Source organism: Salmo trutta, chromosome 38 (assembly GCF_901001165.1).
Source record: "Salmo trutta chromosome 38, fSalTru1.1, whole genome shotgun sequence".
Taxonomy (NCBI): Eukaryota; Metazoa; Chordata; class Actinopteri; order Salmoniformes; family Salmonidae; genus Salmo; species Salmo trutta.
Window position 1 is genome coordinate 5,107,547 of NC_042994.1, and position 27,994 is coordinate 5,135,540.

The 27,994-nt window shown below is 43.5% G+C and overlaps 1 pseudogene; it reads right to left on the reverse strand.

Moving 5' to 3' along the window:
* On the reverse strand, positions 1-27,970 carry LOC115177920 (glyoxalase domain-containing protein 4-like; annotated as a pseudogene).
* Positions 27,971-27,994: the final 24 nt, after the last annotated feature.

Here is a 27,994-nt window from a genome sequence, read left to right on the forward strand (position 1 = left end):
TTACTTCATCAGCAATCCAAGCAGCAACTCATACGGACAGTTGATTCTCTCACTCCTCTCCCTGTACATGGCCCCGTCCACACTCAGGTTGTACAACTGACGTACAACACATTTGACACAACTGTTTTAATACAGCAGAGAGTTTGTCTGCACAATTTTATTTAAACAAAAGTTGTCAAGAATCCACACAATGGTTGTGTAATCGTTTTTGTGCAGTGAAGCTCTCCGTTGTCCCACAACAATACCAGTTGTAACACAACCGTTGTGTCAAATAACTTGTGCATCAGTTGTACAACCTGAGTGTATACAGGGCCCCTGATTAGCATTTGACCTGCTTTGTGTCTTGTTTTTTATTTTCCCCACATCCATCCATCCACCCATCCTTCCTGACCACCCATCCACCCATCCTTCCACTAACTAGAAGCACAAGCATTTCGCTACACTCGCATAAACAGCTGCTAACCATGTGTATGTGACCAATAAAATCTGATTTGATCTATCCGTCTCCCCATCCACCCATCCCTCGACCCATCCATCGACCCATCCTTCCATCCACCCACCCATCCTTCCATCCATCCACCCACCCATCCATCCATCAATCCATCCTTCCATCCACTCACCCTTCCTTCCATCCACCCACCCACCCTTCCATCCACCCACCCACCCACCCACCCATCGATCCATCCTTCCATCCACCCACCCATCCTTCCATCCACCCACCCATCCACCCATCCTTCCTCCCATCCACTAACCATAAGCTCTAAGGATATAAGGCTTCTTTGTAAATCAAAAACATGAGGCATATTTCTGCCTTTTTCTCAGCGATTGTTGATGTAGAAGATGTATTTAAAAACTTCCCATTTGTCTTTCCCTGTGGGAAGGGATTGAGGGAGGGGTGAGAGGATGGAAGGATGAGAGGATAGAGGGCAGATGTGGTTAGAGCGGTAGAGGAGAGATGGAGTTGCTTCAGGGGCCAAGGCTTATTTCTAAAATGCACTCTGTTTCTCTCACACACACAACTGTATTGATTAACAATGTGTTGCTCAAAGAGAGCTACAAACAAAGTGACTCCCTGCAGACTCTCTACAAGAGCTTCTCTTTACTATGACCTTTGCTATGCTGCCATGCAACCAATTCAATGGCATAGTTTAAAAACCTTTTCTTCCCAAATAGTAAATAAATACATGGGCTCACAAGTGGGATGGAATACAGTTTTCCACTAGCTGTCAGCTGTATTTGAATATTTTATTTTTAATTGAACCTTTATTTAACTAGGCAAGTCAGTTAAGAACAAATTCTTATTTACAATGACGGCCTACCCCGGCCAAACCCGGACGACGCTGGGCCAATTGTACGCCGCCCTATGGGACGCCCAATCACAGCCGGATGTGATGCAGCCTGGCCAATAACAATGGATGGATAGGTTCTGAAAACAAGTTGAGCTATCAAGTGGAATAGTATAATCAAATTACACTAGCTGTGAACAAGTGTATTTGAAGAATAGAGCAAAGCGTGAGAGATTGTTTCATTATGGTTGTCCAGTAGGCTTAGAGTTAAGTCAATAGACTACGTAGTTACTGTGGATCAACTATCTCAGAGCATATGATCATCTCCTGTTTATGACAAATTATTATTATTTGATGTGGATTAGGTCCTATTAAACAGTAGCCAACTGCCATTGTTAATTCAATCTAAAGATTGATAAAAGCCTCCAACTGAACCTATTTGCCACCCATTCCAGATCAAATAAACGTACAGTATAAACATACACACAGAAGAGAGAGAGAGAGAGAGAGAGAGAGAGACACACACACACACACACACACACACACACACACACAGACAGTCTTGTAACAAATATATATTTGCTAATGCACCTGTTTTTTGTTTTAAGTGCAATGCGACAAGGCTCATTCCCAGCTTAAATATTTGCTCGTCATGTAGGTTTAACATCCGCATTGTTCTTCTAGCTCTCTGAGGTGCATTAAATAAGATGTACGAGTAGATTACGTCCCAAATTGAAACCATTGCGTCCCAAATGGCCAATAGGGCTCTGGTCAAAAGAAGTGCACTATGTAGGGAATAGGGTGCCGTTTGGGAAGCATCCCTTTCAAGCTCTCTCATGGAGCGCAGCACAAAGCAGCACTCCAAAAACCAGCCCAAATACAACACTGTTTATATCCTCTCTTTCTTTTATAGATATGAACATGAAGGTTGTGTACGATAAAAAATATACTAATGCTCAATTTTACATCATATTCATTTATGTTTTGTGTTTTCTTTATATTGTTGTCTACATTTACCCTTTTGTGGATCAGTGGAGTAATTTAAGAGCAATCTTATGTTTCCTGTCTGTCTGGTATACTCATAACAGCAATGACATTTATATTGTCTGTTTTCCTTTAATCCTGTAACAGCAATGACACACAACCTGGTATGTGACTGGTATCAACGTGAAACATGGTCAGTCGCTTTTTGCCAGGAAATACAATTATTTAGATGATGTACACCGTGTGTGTGTCCCACAGGTGTCACGCCCTGACCAGGGGAACTCTGCTATTTTTGGTCAGGGTGTGGTATTTCTATGGTTTATTTTCTATGTTTTGTTATAGCCTTTCTTTGTGGTTTATTTCTATGTTGGGCTCGGAGGTGATTTCCAATCAGACAGCTGTCGCTAGTTATGTCTGATTGGGAATCACATTTAAGTTCCTTTTCCCCCCCACGATGTTTGTGGGTTGTTGTCTCTTTGATTTTGAGCAGCTAACGTATCGGTATTTTCTTGATTTTGTGTACGTGTTTATTTCGGTGTAAAATAATAAACATGTGTTCGCTCCCAGCTGCGTTTTGGTCCGCTTCCTCGTCACCAGGCGACGAACGTTACAGAACAACCCACCACCAAAGGACCAAGCAGCAGAGGAAGGAGCAGAGGGAATTTTGGATTGGATACATGGAGGAAATGGAGCAAAGACCGGGAATGCTACCGAGGAACACGACTGGCGATTAAACCCGAGAGGCAACCCCAAGAAAATTTTTGGGGGGCATATGGGTAGTTTGGCGGGGCAAGTTTGGAGCCCCAGGCCAAATCCCCGGACTGTTTCTCGGAGGCCAGTTAATGGACAGGTCTTATGCTTCGGGGTAATGGGTGTTATGGCAAGGCCAAGTGTTTTTAGGCCAGTACGCGCTATACCAGCGCCCCGCAGTTACCAGGGGGTAGTAGGCATTCAGCCAGAAAGGGCGATGCCAGGTTTAAGCTCGAGACCGCCAGTAAGCCTCCATGGTCCTATATATCCTGTTCCCGCTCCACGCACTAGCCTAGAGGTGCGTGTTCCCAAGCTGGCATATCCGGTACCAGCACCACGCACCAGGATTATAGTGCGTCAGCCCGCCAGTCAACAGTCGTCGGAGCTGCCCGCCAGTCAACAGTCGTCGGAGCTGCCCGCCAGTCAACAGTCGTCGGAGCTGCCCGCCAGTCAACAGTCGTCGGAGCTGCCCGCCAGTCAACAGTCGTCGGAGCTGCCCGCCAGTCAACAGTCGTCGGAGCGGCCAGACTGCGCTGAACTGCCGGAGTGGCCAGACTGCGCTGAACTGCCGGAGTGGCCAGACTGCCCAGACTGTCCCGAGCTGCCAGACGTCCCCAGTCCAGTCCGGCCCGTCCCTGCTCCCCGCACCAAGCCAGTGGTGCGTGTCCCCAGTCCTGTCCGGCCCATTCCTGCTCCCCGCACCAGGTTAGTGGTGCGTGTCCCCAGTCCTGTCCGGCCCATCCCTGCTCCCCGCACCAGGTTAGTGGTGCGTGTCCACAGTCCTGTCCGGCCCATCCCGGCTCCCCGCACCAAGCCGGTGGTGCGTGTCCCCAGTCCAGTCCGGCCCGTCCCTGCTCCCCGCACCAGGTTGGTGGTGCGTGTCCCCAGGCCAGTCCGGCCCGTCCCTGCTCCCCGCACCAGGTTGGTGGTGCGTGTCCCCGGTCCTGTCCGGCCCGTCCCTGTTCCCCGCACCAGGCCCATGGCGCGTGTCCACAGTCCGGCACGGCCTGTGTCCGGTCCACCGGTGACCAGTCCTGTTCCGGTCGGCGGCTCCGCTCCGGAGCCTGAGCATGCCGCTCCACCGTGGTCCAGTCCGGGCCAGAGGGGTAGGGATAGGGTGGAGGCAGGGGGAGAAACACGCCCGGGGCCAGAGCCTCCACCGAGGGTGAGGCGCCCACCCGGGTCCCCCCCCTAATAGACTTTAGGTTGGTGCGCCGGGAGTACGCACCGTTGGAGGGGGGGTACTGTCACGCCCTGACCAGGGGAACTCTGCTATTTTTGGTCAGGGTGTGGTATTTCTATGGTTTATTTTCTATGTTTTGTTATAGCCTTTCTTTGTGGTTTATTTCTATGTTGGGCTCGGAGGTGATTTCCAATCAGACAGCTGTCGCTAGTTATGTCTGATTGGGAATCACATTTAAGTTCCTTTTCCCCCCACGATGTTTGTGGGTTGTTGTCTCTTTGATTTTGAGCAGCTAACGTATCGGTATTTTCTTGATTTTGTGTACGTGTTTATTTCGGTGTAAAATAATAAACATGTGTTCGCTCCCAGCTGCGTTTTGGTCCGCTTCCTCGTCACCAGGCGACGAACGTTACAACAGGAGGCTGCTGAGGGGAGGAAAGCTCATAATAATGGCTGGAATGGAGTCAATGGAATGGCATCAAACACATGGAAATCACAGGTTTAATGTATCTGATACCATTCCACCTATTCTGCTCCAGCCATTACCACGAGCCCGTCCTCCTCAATTAAGGTGCCACCAACCAAATCAATTTAGAGTTTTCCTTTTTTCAATATAAATGATTATAAAAACGTATTGCAACCAATATAATGGTATATATATGGGGGATACAACCATCCCAGCTCTGCAGATTTTACTGCGAGGAGACAGAATCATTAGATCTGTTCTGTCCAGATGTAGCTTGTTTTTGGTTGCAGGTCCAGGAACGGATGAAGAATTGCAACATGCACCAGGAGTTAACTCTGGAGATAGGGTGATCTGAAAAGTCATAGTCAATCGATCAATTATATAATAATACTCTAAGCAGAAATGTTTTTCTTTCATTTATAATTTGTAGAAACTATGAGAATAGAAAGGTTCAGAACTTTTGTGAAACGGCACAGTTGGAAAAAGATATGGCAAATAGAAATCAACTGGATGGTGTTCAGAGATAGATGGGAGGGGTTGAGTGGAGCTGAAGGGTGGGACTAAAAACAAACAAAATATAACTAATGTAAAATATACTGTGTCTGTAAAATGTGTATATAGTATGTATAAGCTGGAAGTAGAAGCCTAAGTGTTGTTGTTCATTAGTTTACTCCAATTACGGGAGGGGTGATAGGGTTAGGGGAAAATAATAAAGGAAAATATATATAAATAAATTATAATATATCTATATCTATATTTTTAACATAATATATACACTATATTTATACACTACCGGTCAAAGGTTTTAGAACACCTACTCATTCAGGGGTTTTTCTTTATCTTTTACTATTTTCTACATTGTAGAATAATAGTGAAGACATTAAAACTATGAAATAACACATATGGAATCATGTAGTAACCAAAAAAGTGTTAAACAAATCAAAATATATTTAATATTTGAGATTCTTCAAATAGCCACCCTTTGCCTTGATGACAACTTTGCACACTCTTGGCATTCTCTCAACCAGCCTCACATGGAATGCTTTTCCAACAGTCTTGAAGGAGTTCCCACATATGCTGAGCACTTGTTGGCTGCTTTTTCTTGACTCTACGGTCCGACTCATCCCAAACTATCTCAATTTGGTTGAGGTTGGGGGATTGTGGAGGCCAGGTCATCTGATGCAGCACTCCATCACTCTCCTTCTAGGTTAAATAGTCCTTACACAGCCTGGAGGTGTATTTTGGGTCATTGTTCTGTTGAAAAACAAATGATAGTCCCAATAAGCCCAAACCAGATGGGATGGTGTATCGCTGCAGAATGCTGTGGTAGCCATGCTGGTTAAGTGTGCCTTGAATTGTAAATAAATCACAGACAGTGTCACCAGCAAAGCACCCCCACACCATCACAAGACTGTAACTACTACCAATTGGATACCATGATATTGGGGAGAAAAAAGGGGTGAAAAATCCCCCAAAATATAAAAATTAAAAAAATCCACCGGTCTAATGTCCATTGCTCGTGTTTCTTGGCCCAAGCAAGTCTCTTCTTCTTATTGGTGTCCTTTAGTAGTGGTTTCTTTGCAGTAATTCGATCATGAAGGCCTAATTCACACAGTCTCTTCTGAACAGTTTCCTGTGGCGGTCCTCATGAGAGCCAGTTTCATCATAGCGCTTGATGGTTTTTGCGACTGCACTTGAAGAAACTTTCAAAGTTCTTTACATTTTCCGTATTGACTGACCTTCAAGTATTGATGAACTGTCGTTTCTATTTGCTTATTTGACCTGTTCTTGCCATAATATGGACTTGGTCTTTTATCAAATAGGGCTATCTCCTGTATACCCCCCTACCTTGTCACAACACAACTGATTGACTCAAACGCATTAAGAAGGAAAGAAATTCCACAAATGAACTTTTAAGAAGGCAAACCTGTTAATTGAAATGCATTCCAGGTGACTACCTCATGAAGCTGGTTGAGAGAATGCCAAGAGTGTGCAAAGCTGGCATTAAGGCAAAGGGAGACTACTTTGAAGAATCTCAAATATAAATATATTTGGATTTATTTAAAACTTTTTTGGTTACTACATGATTCCATATGTTATTTCATAGTTTTTATGTCTTCACTATCATTCTACAATGTAGAAAATAGTACAAATAAAGAAATACACTTGAATGAGTAGGTGTTCTAAAACTTTTGACCGGTAGTGTATATGGGGGATTGGAAATTATGGAGACAATTAAATCTATCTGCAATATTAAAGCTGATCCACCCCCTAAAAATAAATCATTAAAATAAAGTGCCATCAACCTCCTGTGGTCTCACATTCTCTCTCACTAACTCTCTCTCTCACTAACTCTCTCTCTCTCTCATACAGATACACACACTCACACAGCGTCACAGGTTGTCGAACAGAGAGTGAGCGTAGAGCGTGAGAAAGAGAGAGAGCGTGAGACAGAGAGAGAGGAGAAACAACCCTTACAGAAAAAAGATTTTGAATTTCACTTGATCACATGTGAAGTGTTCCAAAAACATATGTTTTCATGTGATCACATGGTCTTATGTAAAGTTTATATGATAATGTGACAACATGTAAACCAACGTGATAACATGGAACTATACGTGTTAATACATGTGATCACATGTGAAGTGTTCCAAATTAACATTTTCACATGATTTCACATGTGAAATTTCATGTGAAACCGTGTGATTTTCCACATGTGAAATGATGTTTTTCCTGTAAGGGAACTTGATGAATACTATAACATGAAGCTTAAATGACGCTGAAATGCATTGGTTGGATGTTTTCTATTCAACTCCATTCTCATTGTCCCATGAGGGGGTGGCTAAATTAATATTGTCTTAACAACAGTACACACACACACTCACACACACACACATACAGTACACTAGTTGCGGTCGGTGCCGTTTAAGATAAGGGAGGAAGATAATTGTTTTTATGAGCATGGCCTTATTTCCATTACAGCATATTGGATGACTGTCAGTCATATTCCATTCACCCACCTCAATGTAACATCGATAGGTTTAGGCTACTACAGTTTACATTTTCTCTATACCCATCATGAGGTTGCTACAACCTAGCCTATGAATGAAAGTTTACGACGTAGGTGCACAGGTCGAGAGAAACATTTGAGTAATCAAAGTGACAGACAGTGACACATTCAATATCACCTTGCACACGCTTGCATGCATCTAGCGTGTATCATTAGCCCAACAGTTCCAAACTATAGTTTCTATTGGAGAAAAATCAGGTATGTTTATCCCTGTTTCATTCCTTTTGCTTCCGTTTAAGAAACGTTTTCCAACCGAATTGGCGGAATGAATACACCCCTGATCACACGCAGACATGGTTCACTTTCATAACAGCCACATACAAACAGCATGACAGCACGTTGTATAATTCCTTCTCGCATCTACGCACTCTCCTCCTCTTGCCTTTAGCTTGTGGACTTCAGTGCACAAAACATCAGCTGGTTGTGGCCAGGCGAAAAAAACTTTCCAAACCAAATCTTTATATCATAACCGCTAACCGCTACACACAGCCTTCGTTGTTGTCACCTAATTAGCTATCATCATATTAGTCAACATAGCTATTGGAACTAACACATTAGTAAACTCACTACAATCATACAGTACAGTGTAGTCAGCAAGCAGTTTAGCGGTTACACCGGCGGGCCCTGTTGGCAATAAATTAACAAAACCAAAAGCTTACCTTAACTTGGAAGAGTTCCAATGTTGGATAGCCATAGCCAGCTAGCTAACATAGCATCCCTTTCGGTTTGAGCCAGGTGTTTGAGTAGGCTAAACTAGCTAGCTATATTCTCTAGCTAAGTGAAAGTGAAAAAAATACAACGACATATAGCTAGCTCTCTCTCCTGCTTCTCATTCATATTTAAATAAATACATTTCTTCAAAAATGTTGAACTATTGTCTTTCTCGCTCTTTGAGTCGACTACTCACCACATTTTATAAACTGCAGTGCTCATTAGCTGTAGCTTATGCTCTGAGTACTAGATTTATTCTCTGATCCTTTGCTTGGGTGGACAACATGTCAGTTCATGCTACAAGAGCTCTGATAGGTTGGAGGACATTCTTCGGAAGTTGTCATAATTACTGTGTAAGACGTAAATATATTTCGTATAGTTTTATCTTAAAAGGATAATTATTTTAATGTTTCACTATTTTCATCTTTATGAAATTCACTGAGGAGGATGGTCCTCCCCTTCCTCCTCTGAGGAGCCTCCACACACACACACACACACACACACACACACACACACAGTCAGTCAGTCAGTGAGTAATAACGTTATAGTCATCATCACAAGGCGCTTATCTGTTTTAATCAGAGTGACATTTTAATCAGGTTGACCTTACAGTATATAAACCTTTTTTATGTGTGTGTGGTGTTTGTGTGGTGTGTGCGTGCCGCTTGTGCGTGTACTGAGTACTGATTGGCATTGACGACACCCATAGGTGGACAGTGATGGCACGTAGTACAGTGAAGCACATGGGGGTCATTCATAAATGTCTGTTGTAATTAACTCTGTTTCATTTCAATGTTCCTTTGTGTGACTGTCTGAGTGTCATCAGTCTCCTCATTCATAGGTGGAGAGAGATGGTGACACGGAACACAGTGAAGCACACTGGGGGAGTTGGGGTCGTTCCTAAAGGTCTGTTTTAATTAGTTGCATTGCATTTCAATGTCTGCGTGCCAAATGGTTTCCTATTCCCTATGGGACCTGGTCAAAAGTAGTGCACTATATAGGGAAAGATTGCAATTTGGGATGCAAACAATGTTCCTTTTTGGAAAAATAAATGTTCCTTTTTGAAAGAAAATGTCATTTTCGATGTAATTACTCTTCAGCCATTTGGTTGGTCGGTCATGACGACCCGAACCAACATTGGAGGATTTTACAGGTTTTTTTTGTTACACTTATTGAAAACCCACACTGGTATTTGAGCATGAAGACATTAAAACACATGATCTACGACCCAAATGGCACCCCATTTCATTTTTAGTACCCTACATTTGACCAGGCCCATAGGGCCTCCAGGAACAATATTGGGTACTGTTTGGGATGCAGCCATTATCGTTGGCTACAGAAGGTTTTGTTCTCGCTTTTATAAAGGTTATACACTTACACAGTACCAACATTCCAATGTAATTTACGCTAAACGTAACACTCCATAAGCCATTAGACCGATCACAGCACATGCACTTTCGCACTACGTGAGTTGTCAGAAGGGCTGGAGTGTGTGTGTGTGTGTGTGTGTGTGTGTGTGTGTGTGTGTGTGTGTGTGTGTGTGTGTCGCTGTCAGAAAGGAAGGGGAACCATTTGTAATGCTAATGAGAAATAGTGATTTTGAACATTTAGCTGGTGCTTATAAAAGAAGATTTTTAGAAGTAAGTCATGTTTTTCACTTGAAGCGAGAAAGAGACTTGTTTCCTCTACCTTCTTGCTTGTATCCGACTATGGGGATACCTTGTACATGCATGCCCCTGTTGCGTCATTACGCATGCTTGACACTGTGTACCATGGGGCACTGAGGTTTATTACGAACACCAAAACCCTCACTCATCACTGTACCCTCTATATGACAGTGGCTGGCCTTCCTTAGCTCTTCAGGGAGACAGAGACTATGTCATTGGTATGTTTTTATTTATAAGGCCATACTGAGACAGCTCCCATTTTACCTGTGAATCTACATTGTCCAGCAGGCTAATGGCAATTATCTCCTACGCTCACAGGAATGTATGTAAGGCCCGTACAGAGCTAGGTAAAAAAGCATTCCAGTAGCCCACTCTGCCCCCTCTACTTGGAACGAGCTACAAAAAGATTTGAAAGTACAGGATCTCGTCTCCTCAAATTATTTTACAGCTAGGGTAAATTCTATTGTGGGAAATGATTTAGCGGGATGTCAATGTTTTGACCCCTATTTGAACTCCTCCTCCCAAACCCTATGTGCCTGTTCAATGTGTAAACTGATGTTTTTCAACTGTAGTGCTTTGTGTTTTATGTTGTAAATGACGGAAACTTTGTGTTGCTTTTTTGGCCAGGTCTCTCTTAGAAAACATATGTTTAATCTCAATGAGCCTAACCTGGTAAAATAAAGGTAAAACAATAAATTATATATATACACTGCTCAAAAAAATAAAGGGAACACTTAAACAACACAATGTAACTCCAAGTCAATCACACTTCTGTGAAATCAAACTGTCCACTTAAGAAGCAACACTGATTGACAATAAATTTCACATGCTGTTGTGCAAATGGAATAGACAACAGGTGGATATTATAGGCAATTAGCAAGACACCCCCAATAAAGGAGTGGTTCTGCAGGTGGGGACCACAGACCACTTCTCAGTTCCTATGCTTCCTGGCTGATGTTTTGGTCACTTTTGAATGCTGGCGGTGCTTTCACTCTAGTGGTAGCATGAGACGGAGTCTACAACCCACACAAGTGGCTCAGGAAGTGCAGCTCATCCAGGATGACACATCAATGCGAGCTGTGGCAAGAAGGTTTGCTGTGTCTGTCAGCGTAGTGTCCAGAGCATGGAGGCGCTACCAGGAGACAGGCCAGTACATCAGGAGACATGGAGGAGGCCGTAGGAGGGCAACAACCCAGCAGCAGGACCGCTACCTCCACCTTTGTGCAAGGAGGAGCAGGAGAAGCACTGCCAGAGCCCTGCAAAATGACCTCCAGCAGGCCACAAATGTGCATGTGTCTGCTCAAACGGTCAGAAACAGACTCCATGAGGGTGGTATGAGGGCCCGACGTCCACAGGTGGGGGTTGTGCTTACAGCCCAACACCGTGCAGGATGTTTGGCATTTGCCAGAGAACACCAAGATTGGCAAATTCGCCACTGGCGCCCTGTGCTCTTCACAGATGAAAGCAGGTTCACACGGTGGGTCAGTCATGGTGTGGGGTGGCATTTCTTTGGGGGGCCGCACAGCCCTCCATGTGCTCGCCAGAGGTAGCCTGACTGCCATTAGGTACCGAGATGAGATCCTCAGACCCCTTGTGAGACCATATGCTGGTGCGGTTGGCCCTGGGTTCCTCCTAATGCAAGACAATGCTAGACCGCATGTGGCTGGAGTGTGTCAGCAGTTCCTGCAAGAGGAAGGCATTGATGCTATGGACTGGTGCGATTGGCCCTGGGTTCCTCCTAATGCAAGACAATGCTAGACCGCATGTGGCTGGAGTGTGTCAGCAGTTCCTGCAAGAGGAAGGCATTGATGCTATGGACTGGCCCGCCCGTTCCCCAGACCTGAATCCAATTGAGCACATCATGTCTCGCTCCATCCACCAATGCCACATTGCACCACAGACTGTCCAGGAGTTGGCGGATGCTTTAGTCCAGGTCTGGGAGGAGATCCCTCAGGAGACCATTCGCCACCTCATCAGGAGCATGCCCAGGCGTTGTAGGGAGGTCATACAGGCACGTGGAGGCCACACACACTGCTGAGCCTCATTTTGACTTGTTTTAAGGACATTACATCCAAGTTGAATCAGCCTGTAGTGTGGTTTTCCAGTTTAATTTTGAGTGTGACTCCAAATCCAGACCTCCATGGGTTGATAAATTGGATTTCCATTGATTATTTTTGTATGATTTTGTTGTCAGCACATTCAACTATGTAAAGAAAAAAGTATTTAATAAGATTATTTATTTCAATCAGATCTAGGATGTGTTGTTTAAGTGTTCCCTTTATTTTTTTGAGCAGTATATTTCTTTAATGTATTGTTCGGTTTGCTCTTTCTCAAAAACAGGCACGCACACACACACACACACACACACACACACACACACACACACACACACACACACACACACACACAAAATCAATATTTAACATTGCATTCACTGTTGACACATGCAAGAACTCTTAGTACAGTGCAAAAACAACAGAATTAGTCAGGTAAATGAAGACACATTTCAGTTGAATGGATTCAGTTGTGCAACTGACTAGGCATCCCCTTTCCCTTCACTTCCCTACTCCTACTCCTATTCTCACGTTAGACAGCCACGCTTCACACTATTTGCCAACACTGTGTGTGTGTGTGTGTGTGTGTATGTGTGTGTGTGTGTGTGATATGGTCACGCTTCATAGACCACTATAAGCCAAACATGGGCCGTGTTCACACAGTTGTGTGTGTTGATTTATTACTGCGTGTTCAGTCAATTTAATCATTACAAAGTGCTACAGATCCTGCTCTATATCCGGATAGGTTTACAGTTTATCATGCCAACCTTATCAACTATGTACAGCTGAAGTCAGAAGTTTACATATACCTTAGCCAAATACATCTAAACTCAGTTTTTCACAATTCCTGACAATTAATCCTAGTAAAAATTCCCTATCTTAGGTCAGTTAGGATCACCACTTTATTTTAAGAATGTGAAATGTCAGAACAATAGTAGAGAGAATTATTTATTTCAGCTTTTATTTCTTTCATCACATTCCCAGTGGGTCAGAAGTTTACATACACTCAATTAGTATTTGGTAGCATTGCCTTTAAATTGTTTAAGTTGGGTCAAACGGTTTGGGTCGCCTTCCACAAGCTTCCCACAATAAGTTGGGTGAATTTTGGCCCATTCCTCCTGACAGAGCTAGTGCAACTTGAGTCAGGTTTGTAGGCCTCCTTGCTCGCACACACATTTTCAGTTCTGCCCACAAATTTTCTATAGGATGGAGGTCAGGGCTTTGTGATGGCCACTCCAATACCTTGACTTTGTTGTCCTTAAGCCATTTTGCCACAACTTTGGAAGTATGCTTGGGGTCATTGTCCATTTGGAAGACCCATTTGCGACCAAGCTTTAACTTCCTGACTGATGTCTTGAGATGTTGCTTCAATATATCCACATAGTCTTCCTTTCTCATGATATCATCTATTTTGTGAAGTGCACCAGTCCCTCCTGCAGCAAAGCACCCCCACAACATGATGCTGCTACCCCTGTACTTCGCACCAAAGTACGTACATCTCTAGGAGGCAGAACACGTCTCCTTCCTGAGCGGTATGACGGCTGCGTGGTCCCATGGTGTTTATACTTGCGCATTATCGTTTGTACAGATGAACCTGGTACCTTCAGGCATTTGGAAATTGCTCCCAAGGATGAACCAGACTTGTGGAGGTCTACAATTGTTTTTCTGAGGTCTTGGCTGATTTCTTTTGATTTTCCCATGATGTCAAGCAAAGAGGCACTGTGTAGGTAGGCCTTGAAATGCATCCACAGGTACACCTCCAATTGACTCAAATGATGTCAATTAGCCTATCAGAAGCTTCTAAAGCCATGACATCATTTTCTGGAATTTTCCAAGCTGTTTAAAGGCACAGTCAACTTAGTGTATGTAAACTTCTGACCCATTGGAATTGTGATACAGTGAATTATAAGTGAAATAATCTGTCTGTAAACAACTGTTGGATAAATTACTTGTGTCATGCTCAAAGTAGATGTCCTAACCAACTTGCCAAAACTATAGTTTGTTAACAAGAAATGTGTGGAGTGGTTGAAAAACGAGTTTTAATGACTCCAATCTACGTGTATGTAAACTTCCGACTTCAACTGTATGTGTCATATGAGGACAGGACTATTTTTTGACTATCAATGTATTCAATGTGTTGTTATGGGCTAATAGCAGGAAAGCCAAATGTAATGTTTCATCAAATTATTATTTTTGTTGGGTCCTAAAATTCAAACAATTCCTTGGTACGACCATCTTAAAACAATTCCATTTGTTAGCTTATTAGAAACCCAGCCCCGGGCCCTTAGACTCTAGGGGGTTTCACGGGAAAAGAGCACGCCGCATAGAACCGACAGCAGTGCCAGTAACAATAAACCATGTCTACAGGATGAACCCCCCTGCCCTCACTGAGACAACCTCTGCACGTCACCGATTGGCCTATTCAGCCATCTCCAGACCAATAGCAAGCCAGACCCACACCACAACCCGAACACAGAATACTTGGAAGGAATCATACTAGACTAAGAGGGATCCCAAAGGAAGGTGTGTGATTATGCACACCCACGTGTGTGTGTGTGTGTGTGTGTGTGTGTGTGTGTGTGTGTGTGTGTGTGTAAAGGGCTTAATACGTAGAGAGATTAGCTGTACATGTCAGCTTACTCTGAATTTCATGAAAACATGGTACTGAGTGTGCTAACGGTTGAAATTTGTCACATTTTACTCAGTGGATACATTATATTTGCATACTCTCTACATGACATTTTTGCATAATTATTTCAAATGGGTAAAATGCTCCACAGCTCCAAGATGAAGGAACCCTTTGATTCTAACACAGCCGTGACGTACAATGTTCTTTGTGTACGTGACAGGGATGTGAAAAGGAATGTGACAAACGTACAGTCCCTGGACTCTTCAACGGCATAAAGTACGAGGGGTTTCATTCTCAACTTCAATGTGACGACTGTAAAGTTCAGGAATATGATTTGTTGAATGTTGGTCCAAAACAACAGTCGTTCTTAGCAGTGCTTCATACAACTATATTAAATAATAGGAATTTCAGACTCAGTTACGTGTCGAACACTTGTCTTGTTGAAAACAACATCTATTATAATGACTTATACAAGTCCTTGACTCTACAGGACACAAAAATACTAATTTCCATCTTAAATTCAGCCTGACAACCAAACACACGTACACTCACTGAACTTGTACATAATCCATTAAACGCCAAGTCTAATTCATCAGTCTAAAACAACAGCCATTATGGTGATTCATATCAACACACACAACTGAGGGGGAGAACCAACCATCCATCCATAATGGAGTGGACCTGTAGCTGGCCCATTATCCCCACATTAGAACTTGGAGAACTGCCTTATTTGTCATGGTTGCGTTTCCTGTCTGTCAGAACACGCAGCTCCAAATGACCCATGAGAGGGATACTTGGAGGGGTGTAATCAGCCAGGTGCTACGACCTCCATTAGGTTCGCTAGTACACACACACACACACACACACACACACACACACACACACACGCAAGCGCATACGTGCACCGTGCATACAGAACACGTGCGCGAACACACACGCAGGCATGTACACATATTTCTCTCTCTCGTGTACAATACGTTCCATACTTGAGATATGAGATGACAGTGTGTGTGTGTGTGTGTGTGTGTGTGTGTGTGTAATAGTTGTGTTATGTTCAGCTAAGCCTTCCAGCCATTATGTTCAGTAAAGGGAAGGGTGAGGTACATTATAAGGAGAGGTGACAGATGATTCCGACATCAGCGGCTGACTTGCGCCGGACCTTTGTCAGACTCTTGGACTTCATCCACCTTTATCATCCTCCTCCACTAATGCTAGAGAGGGTTGAAAGGTCACTCATTCACTGTTGTTGGCATTAGATCATCTACTGTTATATTTTCACATTGTTTATCAGTTGATGTAAAATGTATGGACCTGGTTGGTCATTTGATCTCATGGTGTGGTTATGAAATATGGACCCACCTGGTGGAATTTTATCAGCTATCATTTTTTTGCGTTGTTTATTAGTTGTTATATGTGTATCTATGGACCCCGATGACCAGCTGTATTTCATCATATACTATAGATTTGAAGGAAAATAATCCTGAAAATCTAATTAGAACCTTGTATGGCAGAAGAAGATTTATACAAAAATCTAATAAGTATCTGGTAAGATGTTGAAAGGTTTTCCTGATACAGAGCCTTCGGAAAGTATTCAGACCCTTTGACTTTTTCCACATTTTGTTACTTTACAGCCTTATTCCAAAATGGATTAAATGATTTTTCCCCTCATCAACACACAATACCCCATAATGACAAAGCAAAAACAGTTTATCAAATTTAGGAAATGTATAAAATAAAAAAAAGGAAATTAAACATTAATGTACTTTGTTGAAGCACCTTTGGCAGCAATTACAGCCTTGAGTCTTCTTGGGTATGACGCTACAAGCTTTTCACACCTGTATTTGGGGAGTTTCTCCCATTCTTCTCTGCAAATCCTCTCAAGCCATGTCAGGTTGTATGGAGAGCGTTGCTGCACAGCTATTTTCAGGTCTCTCCAGAGACATTCGATCTGGTCCAAGTCCAGGTTCTGGCTGGGCCACTCAAGGACATTCAGAGACTTGTCCCGAAGCCACTCCTGCGTTGTCTTGGCTGTGTGCTTAGGGTCGTTGTTCTGTTGGAAGGTGAACCTTTGCCCCAGTCTGAGGTCCTGAGCACTCTGGGTCAGGTTTTCATCAAGGATCTCTTGGTACTTTGCTCGGTTCATCTTTCCCTCGATCCTGACTAGTCTCCCAGTCCCTGCTGCTGAAAAACATCCCCACAGACGGGACGTTTGGCATTTAGGCCAAAGAGTTCAATCTTGGTTTCATCAGACCAGAGAATCTTGTTTCTCATTGTCTGAGAGTCTTTAGGTGCCTTTTGGCAAACTCCAAGCCAGCTGTCATGTGCCTTTTACTGAGTAGTGGCCTCCATCTGGCCACTCTACCATAAAGACCTGATTGGTGAAGTGCTGCAGAGATGGTTGTCCTTCTGGAAGGTTTTCCCATCTACACAGAGGAACTCTGGAGCTCTGTCAGAGTGACCATCGGGTTCTTGGACACCTCCCTGACCAAGGCCCTTCTCCCCCAATTGCTCAGTTTGGCCGGGCGACCAGCTCTAGGAAGAGTATTGGTGGTTCCAAACTTCTTCCATTTAAGTATGATGGAGGCCACTGTGTTCTTGGGGACCTTCAATGCTGCAGAAATATTTTGGTACCCTTCCCCAGATCTGTACCTTGATACAATCCTGTCTCGGAGCTCCAAGTACAATTCCTTCGACCTCACGGCTTAGTTTTTGCTCTGACATGCACTGTCAACTGTGGGCCCTTATATAGACAGGTGTGTGCCTTTCCAAATCATGTCCAATCAATTGAATTTACCACAGGTGGACTCCAATCAAGTTGTAGAAACGGCTCAAGGATGATCAAAGGAACAGGATGCACCTGAGCTCAATTTCGAGTCCCATAGCAAATTGTCTGAATACTGATGTAAATCAGGTATTTCTGGTTTTTGTTTTTAATAAATTTGCCAACATTTTCAAAAACCTGTTTTCGCTTTGTCTTTATGGGATATTGTGTGTAGATTGCTGAGGAAATTGTTTTATTTAATCCATTTAAGAATAAGGCTGTAACGTATCAAAATGTGGAAAAAGTCAAGGGGTCTGATTACTTTCCAAATGCACTGTATGTCAGTGGTGTAGTTGTTTATGTGTTAACTTATATGCCTTATATGATGTACACAATTGATTACATGATTGTGGTGAATTTCTTACATGAACATGGTATGACATATTTGAGACATTACAGGAGTCATCTATGAATATCATAATACAATTGTATGTTCTGACAATGTCAATTCCGGACAATAAATGCTTTCCTTATAGGTTTCACATTGTTTTTCTAAGTTAACATACAAAAAACGATAAGAAAATTCCAATATTTGCATATACACTGAGTGTACAAAACATTAGGAACACATTAAGTTTGTCCTCAGAACAGCCTCAATTCGTCAGGGCATGGACTCTACAAGGTGTCGAAAGCCTTCCACAGGGATGCTGGCCCATGTTGACTCCAATGCTTCCCACAGTTGTGTGAAGTTGGCTGGATGTCCTGTGGGTGGTGGACCATCTTGATACACACAGGAAACAGTTGAGCGTGAAATCCCCAGCAGTGTTTTAGTTCTTGATACACTCAAACAGGTGTGCCTGGCTCCTACTACCATACAGTACCCTGTTCAAAGGCCCTTAAATCGTTTGTCTTACGCCTTCACCCTCTGAATGGCACACACACACAACCCATGTCTCAATCGTCTCAAGGCTTAAAACTCCTTATTTAACCTGTCTCCTCCCCTTCATCTACACTGACTGCAGTGGATTTAATAAGTGACATCAATAAGGGATCATAGCTTTTCACCTGGATTCACCTGGTCAGTCTATGTCATGGAAAGAGCAGGTGTTCCTAATGTTTTGTTCACACATGGTACATTTTCAGATATGAGTTTCCATCGTTAAGGCTGGGCAACACCTCCTACTGGACAGTTCGTTTATCTACGGTCTCCGTAACCTAGTCCAGCCCTGCTTAGCTTTGATATTTGTCATTGTCACTGACCAATGTGTGAACATGAGAATGATTGTTGAGAGATCCCCACTAAATAGAAATAGATTCACTAATGCTATGAAAGTCATTCCTCCTCTTCTCCCTCCTCCTCCTTTCCCCCTTCCTCCTCCTGCTTCTCCTTTTTCCTGCTCCTCCTCTTCCTCCTTTCTTCAATACATCAGACAGTGTCCCATGTATGTGAGACCTTAGAAGGCTTAGCTTACATATCTCTTGTATGTTTTTATATAATACATGCAACATTTTGTAAAGTATACATTTTGTCTCCTCATATAAGTATATATTACAAGAACATTCAATGAATCTTGCATGTGTATTTGCTGTACAAGTTCCAGGAAAACATAAGAATCTTGTTATATTCTCTTTTCCATATGGGCTGGCGGGTTGCATTTGGACATTGTTTTTTATATTCACATAGTGTATCTTGTCACTATTTCCAAGAACAGTATTTTGTCATTTATATTTTTTCTAAGAAATGGATTATGATGCATGCAGCAGAGTTCCAGAGCTCCGATAGTCATGAAAGATGGTTTCCAATAGGAAGAAGTGAAACCCCGAGACCAGAGCCATATAGTGGGATACACCAACACTAGTCTTATAACTAGTATTGCATCATCCAATATTACTATTCTTATGTCCAGAATGTACTTCCCACCACCACCACCACCACCACCACAACCACCACCACCCACCATCACAACCACCACCACCACCACCCACCATCACAACCACCACCCACCATCACAACCACCACCACCACTACCACCCACCATCACAACCACCACCACCACAACCACCACCACCCACCAGCACAACCACCACCACCCACCAGCACAACCACCACCCACCATCACAACCACCACCCACCATCACAACCACCAGCACAACCACCAACACAACCACCACCACCACCCACCATCACAACCACCACCACAACCACCACCAGCACAACCACCATCACAACCACCACCACCCCCCACCATCACCACCAGCACAACCACCACCAGCACAACCACCACCAGCACAACCACCACCACCCACCAGCATCACAGCCACCACCACCCTCCACCATCACCACCCAGCACCCACCACCCAACATCCCCAAGCATAAGAAACAGGCAAACAATTAGACAAAAGAGATGAGGGAAGCTGAATATGTCAAAAAGTAGTTCTCATTAACTTAAGTTAATTATGATTACCATACATTTTCATCCCATTCGGTAGGTAGACTACTTGACCTCAGATAGGCAAATCCTTTTTTGGTGGGGAATAGGTGTATTGTGCCTATTAGAAAATACCACTGGTCATTAGATCACGGTACCAGACAGAACATTTAGAACGTTACATTTCCTCTTCTCTCCTTTACTATTCTCCTCCTCCCCGCTCCTCTCCCCCCTTTATCTCTCCCCTCCTCTCCGTCGCCTATGCTGTCCTCATCTCCCTCGCCTCTCCTAAATTATTGATCTTCCTGGCAGCAATACTGAGAGGGGAGATGTATTGGGTCTATGGGTGAAGGTTAGAATGTGCAAATGAGGTGCGATGCGAGTCGTACTTTGTTAAAGGATGCCAGTCATCAACAGAAGGGTGTGTGTGTGTGTGTGTGTGTGTGTCAATGCCAATAAAAAATGCATGGTCTGGATGGTACATTGAGTTCTTTAGTTTGTTCTCTGGACTGACATGAAAGAGCACAGAATATATTATCATAAATATCCATGTGTCTTTATGCTACTGAAAATATGATCCAAGTTTTGGCACGCCTGCTTTCTCCATGACATGACTAAACAGTTGAAGAATATCTGATCTGTCTGCACAGACAGATCATACAGCCTATTCTGTGTCTCTCTGCAAACTCTCTTTCTCCCATAAACTGTTTTCAAAAATTATATCAAAGTGATGGTGCTATTTCCTGGAGTGTGTTTGCACCGGCTCACGCACAGCAGCGCAAGGAAACCAACAGCGGAATCACAATTCTTCACAACCTCCAATTTCATGTGAACGGTAACCAAGCAACCCACAGAAACACAATTATCATTCATGCAGTGTGAGCATTCACTTTTTATACCTTTTTCCTTTCCTCCCTTCCTCCCCCCACTCAATTTACAGGTAGCATCCCAAATGGCACCCTATTGCCTATATAGTGCACTACTTTTGACCAGAACCCTATGGGCCCTAGTGCACCATATAGTGAATAGGTGGCCATTTGGGACGAAGGCGAACATAAAAGCGGTATTTGAATAAAGGGAGAGGTATTGTCAATACTCGTGGGGGAATGGCGGTAAATGTAATTTCCTGCAATTTACACCTAGCAGCATCAAACAGACAGATAGTCCTACCTGTCTATCTTGTCCTGAAAGGGGGGTGGAATCAACAATGTTCTATGGTGAAGAAGGCGACAGGAGACACTTGTCCTCAGATTTGAGACACATTACAACGTCTATATTGGAGAGAAAGACAACGAGAGAAGGGGAGGGTAAAATAGAGAGAAAGATGGATGGGGAAGGAGGATAAGAGAGAGACCGGTAAAGAAAGAAAGAGATGGGTAGAGAAAGAGAGAGAGATACGATAGAGAAAATATAGCAAGAGAACAAAAATGTGTGAGAATGTAAGGGGGAACCCCCCCCCCCCCCCGTAGCATTGTTAGCCAGGCTCATATAGATTAGCCTGTTTCTGCTGGCTCATTTGGCAGCTCTAGTAGGTCTAGTACACGTAGCACACACACACACACACACACACGCACGCACCCTCCCCCCCACCCCACACACATACACACTGCTTCATTTGGCAGCTCTAGAAGGTACTCTGTACTCCTGTTCTAGGTCTGGTTCATTATGCATCAAATGATTCAACAACAATAAAACAGACTGAAATGGAGGGTCTTTACCTGAACTTGACCAATAAAAAATGCTCGTTTTAGTTTCCGGTTGCAAAACATTTTGCTACAGTGTGCCAAATGAATATGAACCTGTACTCCTGTCCCCATCCCCAGTCCCAATCCGTGGGTGGACACTTCCTGATTAAACAGATTGGGTAAACACTGGCGAGCTAGGAGGCTGACTCCCAATTGGCACCCTATTCACTATACAGGCCCATGGGGCTCTGGTCAAAATAAGTGCACAATATAGGGAATACGATGTCATTTGGGATGCATCCCCTGCGCCATGATTAGGGTTAGGATGTTCTGTACATAACGTGACACATGGTGAAGAGTTCAGAGAAGAGTTGGGTGTTTAGACAGCTCGCTCTCTCTTCCCCTCTGCCTTTCAATTGCTCACTCACTCTATCACTTTCTGTCGCTCCACCTCTTGCCTTCTAAAACCAACAACATATTTTGTAAGGGAGGAGACTTGGGCATTAGACCAATTTTAGAATCAGAGGAGGGGTGGTAGGAGTATCTTTTTGTTTGGGGAGCCATCTACAGTATCACAGTGACATGGAAGGAGCAGCTTGTTCTGTCCTTGTGAGTGGTGTTACCGACAGAAAGAGAGAGGGAGAGGGAGAGAGAGAAAGAGGTACTGGGACTCAAACACAAACAGACCCCACAAAGCCCCAGGACAGCAATACAATTAGACCCAACCAAATCATGAGAAAACAAAAAGATAATTACTTGACACAAAAACTGAGCAAACTGGAAAGCTATTTGGCACTAAACAGAGAGTACACAGTAGCAGAATACCTGACAACTGTGACTGACCCAAAATTAAGAAAAGCTTTGACTATGTACAGACTGTCACACCCTGATCTGTTTTACCTGTCTCGTGCTTGTCTCCACCCCCCACCAGGTGTCTCCTATTGTCCCCATTATCCCTTGTGTATTTATACCTGTGTTCTCTGTCGATCTGTTGCCAGGTCGTCTTGTCCCAGCATGTGTTTTTCCTTCTCGCTAGTCTTCCCGGTTCCCTTTCATCACATTCCCAGTGGGTCAGAAGTTTACATACACTCAATTAGTATTTGGTAGCATTGCCTTTAAATTGTTTAACTTGGGTCAAACATTTCAGGTAGACTTCCACAAGCTTCCCACAATAAGTTGGGTGAATTTTGGCCCATTCCTCCTGACAGAGCTGGTGTAACGGAGTCAGGTTTGTAGGCCTCCTTGCTCGCACACACGTTTTCATTTCTGCCCACAAATTTTCTATAGGATTGAGGTCAGGTCTTTGTGATGGCCACTCCAATACCTTGACTTTGTTGTCCTTAAACCATTTTGCAACAACTTTGGAGGTATGCTTGGGGTCAGTGTCCATTTGGAAGACCCATTTGCAACCAAGCTTCAACTTCCTGACTGATGTCTGAGATGTTACTTCAGTATAGCCATATAATTTTCCTTCTCATGATGCCATCTATTTTGTGAATTGCACCAGTCCCTCCTGCAGCAAAGCACTACCACAACATGATGCTGCCAAACACGTGCTTCACAGTTGGGATGGTGTTCTTTGGCTTGCAAGCCCCCTTTTTCCACCAAACATGGTTCTATTTTTGTTTCATCCGACCAGAGGATATTTCTCCAAAAAGTACGATCTTTGTCCCCATGTGCAGTTGCAAACCGTAGTCTGGCTTTTTTATGGCAGTTCTGGAGCAATGGCTTCCTCCTTGCTGAGCGGCCTTTCAGGTTATGTCGATATAGGACTAGTTTTACTGTGAATATAGATACTTTTGTACCGGTTTCCTCCAGCATCTTCACAAGGTCCTTTGCTGCTGTTCTGGGAATGATTTGCACTTTTCACACCAAAGTACGTTCATCTCTAGGAGACAGAACGCGTCTCCTTCCTGAGCGGTATGACGGCTGCGTGGTCCCATGGTGTTTATACTTGTACTATTGTTTGTACAGATGAACGTGGTACCTTCAGGTGTTTGGAAATTGCTCCCAAGGATGAACCAATCTTGGCTGATTTCTTTTGATTTTGCCATGATGTCAAGCAAAGAGGCACTGAGTTTGAAGGTAGGCCTTGAAATGCATCCACAGGTACACCTCCAATTGACTCAAATGATGTCAATTCGCCTATCAGAAGCTTCTAAAGCCATGACATAATTTTTTAGAATTTTCCAAGCTGTTTAAAGGCACAGTCAACTTAGTGTATGTAAACTTCTGACCCACTGGAATTGTGATACAGTGAATGATAAGTGAAATAATCTGTCTAAACAATTGATGGAAAAATTACTTGTGTCATGCACAAAATAGATGTCCTAACCGACTTGCCAAAACTATAGTTTGTTAACAAGAGTGGTTGAAAAATGAGTTTTAATGACTCCAACCTAAGTGTATGTAAACTCCCGACTTCAACTGTATCTAATACCTCTCTGAGACTCTAACCATCTGCCTCCTGTGTCTGCATCTGGGTCTCATCCGGTGTCTGCATCTGGGTCTCATCCGGTGTCTGCATCTGGGTCTCATCCGGTGTCTGCATCTGGGTCTCATCCGGTGTCTGCATCTGGGTCTCATCCGGTGTCTGCATCTGGGTCTCATCCGGTGTCTGCATCTGGGTCTCATCCGGTGTCTGCATCTGGGTCTCATCCGGTGTTGTTGTAGACTCAGTGAGCATAGCCTTCTTATTGATAGAGGCCACTGTAGGCAGACCTGGCTCTCAAGAGAAGACAGACTATGTGCACAAATGAGATGAAATCTAAGCTGCACTTCCTAACCTCCTGCCAAATGTATGACCATATTAGAGACAGATATTTCCCTCCATTTACACAGACCCAGAAAGAATTTGAAAACAAATCCAATTTTGATAAACTCCCATATCTGTTAGGTGTGCAACCACAGCAGCAAGATGTGTGACCTGTTGGCACAAGTAAAGGGCAACCATTGGAGCACAAACACCACTGTAATTACAACCTATTTATATCAGGTTTATTTATTTTCCCTTTCGTACTTCAACTCTGCACATTGTTACAACACCGCACATAGCCAATAATGTCATTTGAAATGTCTATATTATTTCAAAACTTTTGTGAGGGTAATGTTTACTGTTAATTTCTGATGGTTTATTTTCCTTTTGTTCATTATCCATTTCACTTGCTATGGTAATGTAAACACATGTTTCCTTTGCCTGTAAAGCCCTTTGAATCAAATTGAATTAAAAGACAGTGTATGTAAGAGAGATAGATAAAGATAGTGTGAGAGATAAAGAGAAGCAGAGAGAGAGAGAAAGAGAAGCAGAGAGAGAAAGAGAAGCAGAGAGAGAGAGAGATACGACATTATAAAATCCATGTACACAAACAACAAGTGTGCGGTTAAAATTGGCAAAAAACACATTCCTTCCCACAGGGCTGTGGGGTGACACAGGGATGCAGCTTAAGCCTCACCCTCTTCAACATATATATATCAACGAATTGGCGAGGGCACTAGAACAGTCTGCAGCAACCGGCCTCACCCTACTAGAATCTGAAGTCAAATGTCTACTGATGATCTGGTGCTTCTGTCATGAACCAAGGAGGGTCTACAGCAGCACCTAGATCTTCTCCACAGACCTGGGCCCTGACAGTAAATCTCAGTAAGACAAAAATAATGGTGTTCCAAAAAAGGTCCAGTCGCCAGGACCCCAAATACAAATTCCATCTCGACACCGTTGCCCTAGAGCACACAAAAAACTATACATGCCTTGATCTAAACATCAGCGCCACAGGTAACTTCCACAAAGCTGTGAACGACCTGAGAGACAAGGCAAGAAGGGTCTTCTACGCCATCAAAAGGAACATAAAATTTGACATACCAATTAGGATCTGGCTAAAAATACTTCAATCAGTTATGGAACCCATTGCACTTTATGGTTGGGAGGTCTGGGGTCCGCTCACAAACCAAGAATTCACAAAATGGGACAAACACCAAATTGAGACTCTGTATGCAGAATTCTGCAAAAATATCCTCTGTGTACAACGTAAAACACCAAATAATGCACGCAGAGCAGAATTAGGCCGATACCCGCTAATTATCCAAATACAGAAGAAACGTTAAATTCTACAACCACCTAAAAGGAAGCAATTCCCAAATCTTCCATTACAATGCCATCACCTACAGAGAGCTGAACCTGGAGAAGAGTCCCCTAAGCAAGCTAGTCCTGGGGCTCTGTTCACAAACAGACCCCACAGAGCCCCAGGACAGCAACACAATTAGACCCAACCAAATTATGAGAAAACAAAAAGATAATTACTTGATACATTGGAAAGAATTAACAGAAAAGCAAACTAGAATGCTATTTGGCCTTAAACAGAGAGTACACAGTGGCAAAATACCTGACCACTGTGACTGACCCAAAATTAAGGAAAGCTTTGACTATGTACAGACTCAGTGAGCATAGCCTTACTATTCTGAAAGGCCAGCCGCAGGCAGACCTGGCTCTCAAGAGAAGACAGGCTATGTGCACACTACCAACAAAATTAGGTGGAAACTGAGCTGCACTTCCTAACCTCCTGCCAAATGTATGACCATATTAGAGACACATATTTCCCTCAGATTACACAGATCCACAAAGAATTAGAAAACAAATCTAATTTTGATAAACTCCCATTTCTACAGGGTGAAATACCACAGTGTGCCATCACAGCAGCAAGATTTGTGACCTGTTGCCACAAGAAAAGGGCAACCAGTGAAGATCAAACACCATTGTAAATAAAACCCATATTTATGTTTATTTATTTTCCCTTTTGTACCTTAACCATTTGCACATCATTACAACACTGTATATACAGTATACACATAATATGACACTTGTAATGTCTTTATTCTTTTGGAACTTCTGTGAGTATAATGTTTACGGTTCATTTTTATTGTTTATTTCACTTTTGTATATTACTTGCTTTGGCAATGTTAACATATGTTTCCCATGCCAATAAAGCAGAGAGTTAGTGTGTGAGAGAGAGAGCGAGTCAGCCCAAATGACCACTTCTACTGTAGCCTTCCCAGGGGTTTCCAGGCTAACCAAGAGAGTAAGGATTTTGTGGTTTCCCTTTGTCATCAAGGGTTCAAGATCTGCCAACTGCTCACATGGACACTAGAATGCTATCCGCTCGAAGGCTGTCCCATGATCTACTGTCCCAACAATGTTGTGAATCTCTAGTTTACACTGAGTGTCTGTGAATCCCATCAGCACAGTCTTCTTCTCCTCATTTCTCTCTTTCACCTTCATCCCCAGAAGGGAGGAGCAGTGTATTGATTTCTGCAGGTCAGTCCCTGCCAGACACACCTTCTGTACAGGATCATTGGGAGGCTGTTCTTTGTCCACCAGGTAGAAGCAATAACCTCCTGGGGCCTCAGCCAGATAGAGGCCCTTTCCAACCTCAGTGAGGGGCCAACCAAGCCGCTTAGAATTGCTGACAGCCTGGCTAGACTGCAGAGTCAAACCGAGGAAGTCATTGCCTAGGTGATATCCTCCCACTCCATAATTGTAGATCAGTTGAGCCACAAAGTCATCATCCTCTGGCCCAAAGCCGACCATTGTCTTGGTCCATTTTCCATCATAAGGGTCCTTACAAGTTGCCTTCTTCAAACTCTTCGTGACGCAAAATCTTCATGCTGAGCACATCTCGGTAAAAAGGTGGCCGTTTTGCTTCTGTCACCCACTTTGAAAACGAAATGCAAGGCTTGCCTCAAAGCCAATATAATCCAAGTGAGTTTGCTGTGTACTGTATGATTATATATCACGCTCAGTTTGTCTACGTTGATTGGGGATCCTTGAAATTGATTGCCGTATAGAAAAGAGAAAGGAAAAAACAGAAGAAACCACAGAGAAACGAGAGAAAAAACACCCTAAGAGGCATGATCATCATCATTGTTTTAATTTTCTCTGAACCTGACTAAGTTTCCCACTACCTTTTGCTGCCGTGACAGCAGTAACACATTTCCTCAAGCGGAAACGCTTCTTCACACTCAACTGGTCCAACCCCACCGTCTCCTGTAACACCACAACTGACCTCACAAACATAACAACGTCAAAGAAATCTGCCAATTTGACAGATTTCCCAAAAGTCTGATCCAGGAACCCATTTACATCCGCTAAATTTTAAATTGAGTCACCAGCTGCTATCATATCAACAGAGATGTCCATATCCTGCTCCTGATCCTCCTCAACTGAGGCCACAGACCCCTGACTCCCCTCAGCCACATCCCTCTGAACACTCCCCACTTGCACCCCATTACCCGTAGTGGACATCTCCTCCACTACCTGGGAGACTAG